This window comes from Sapajus apella, unplaced genomic scaffold (assembly GCF_009761245.1).
Source record: "Sapajus apella isolate SASKATOON/1434 unplaced genomic scaffold, GSC_monkey_1.0 scaffold77, whole genome shotgun sequence".
In the NCBI taxonomy this organism is placed as follows: Eukaryota; Metazoa; Chordata; class Mammalia; order Primates; family Cebidae; genus Sapajus; species Sapajus apella.
In genome coordinates this window covers 1,583,244-1,585,334 of record NW_022437017.1, presented here as the reverse complement: position 1 = coordinate 1,585,334, position 2,091 = coordinate 1,583,244, and positions in this window count along the sequence as shown.

The following is a 2,091-nucleotide window of genomic DNA, read 5'->3' as shown; positions in this document are numbered from 1 at the left end:
GCTGAGGTGGGTGGATCACCTGAGGTCAGGAGTTTGAGACCAGCCTGACCAATATGGTGAAACCCCATCTCTCCCAAAAATAAAAAAATTAGCCAGGCATGGTGATATGTACGTGTAATCCCAGCTACTCAGAAGGCTGAAGCAGGAGAATTGCTTAAACCCGGGACGCTGAGGTTGCAGTGAGCCGAGATCACACCACTGCACTCCAGCCTGGGTGACAGAGCCAGACTCCGCGGAAGCCTATAGTCCCAGCTCCTAGGGAGGTTGAGGTGGGAGGACCAGTTGAGGCCGGGAAGTCAAGGTTGCAGTGAGCTGTAATAGCACGACTACACTCCAGTGTGAGTGACAGAGCGAGACTCAGTCCCCACCCCCATAAAAAGAAGTCCTTTTGGGGGATATTTAACTGCCTTTCACAAATGTGTCTGACTTATAATCTATCTCACCATCTCAAGTCACACAGGTTAAGTGGAAACACTTTGCCAAACACCAGAATAACAATAATACTTTTTTTTTTTTTTTTTGGTGAGACGAAGTCTTCCTTTTTCGCCAGGCTGCAGGGTAGTGGCATGATCTTGGCTCACTGCAACCTCTGCCTCCTGGGTCAAGCAATTCCCCTGCCTCAGCATCCCAAGTGGCTGGGAGTACAAGCACACTCTACCACACCCAGCTAATTTTTTTGTATTTTAGTAGAGATGGGGTTTCACCATCTTGGCCAGGATGGTCTCCATCTCCTGACCTCGTGATCCACCCACCTCAGCCTCCCAAAGTACTGGGATTACAGGTGTGAGCCACCATGCCTGGCCAATACTTTTTTTTTTTCTTTTTTGAGAGAGTCTTGCTCTCTTGCCCAGGCTGGAGTGCAGTGGTGTGACCTTAGCTCACTGCACTCTGCCTTCCAGTTCAAGCAATTCTACCTCAGCCTCTCCAGTAGCTGAGATTACAGGCACATGCCACCAAACCTGACTAATTTTTTTTTTTTCAGTTGGAGTTTTGCTCTTGTTGCCCAGGCTAGGAGGCAATGGCATGCTCTCGGCTCACTGCAACCTCCACCTCCTGGGTTCAAGTGATTCTCCTGCCACAGCCTCCCAAGTAGCTGGGATTACAGGTGCCCACCACCATGCCCAGCTAATTTTTGTATTTTTAGTAGAGAAGGGGTTTCACCATGTTGGCCAGGCTGGTCTTGAACTCCTGACCTCAGGTGATCCACCTGCCTTGGCCTCCCAAAGTGCTGAGTTTACAGGCGTGAGCCACTGTACCCCAGCAATTTTTGTATTTTTAGTCGAGACGGGGTTTCTCCATGTTGGCCAGGCTGGTCTCAAACTCCTAACCTTAACTGATCTGCCCACCTTGGCTTTCCAAAGTGCTGAGATTACAGGCGTGAGCCACTGTACCCCACCAATTTTTGTATTTTTAGTCGAGACGGGGTTTCTCCATGTTGGCCAGGCTGGTCTCAAACTCCTGACCTTAACTGATCTGCCCACCTTGGCTTTCCAAAGTGCTGGGATTACAGGCATGAGACACTATAGCCAACCAACCTCATTTTTAAAATTTTCATTTAAAAATAATACAGATCAGGTCTTCCTATGTTGCCCAAGCTGATCTTGAACTCCTGGGCTCAAGGAATCTTCCTGCCTCAGCTTCCCAAAGTGCTGACATTATAGGCATGACTCATTGTGTCCAGCCAACTATAATATTGACTATTAAGCACTTGTTTGCATGTCTTTCTGCTAAGCATTTTACAGACACCACCTCATGAGTTCTTTACATAAATCCTATGAAGTAACAAGTGTGAAGGTCCCATAATGCAGGACTAAGGCCCAGAGAGGTGAAGCCATTTGCCTGAAGTCACACAGAAATGTGAAAGGGTGAAACTAGCAGTCCAACCTGTGTAGCATGTGACCACCCCAACCAAATACTTTGTGCATTCAGCAAGTAGTTATTGGCTGGGCACGGTGGCTCACGCCTGGAATCCCAGCACTTTGGGAGGCCGAGGCAGGTGGATCACCTGAGGTCACGAGTTCAAGACCAGCCTGGCCAATGTAGTGAAATCTCATCTTTACTAAAAATACTTAGCCGGCTAAAAAAAACTTA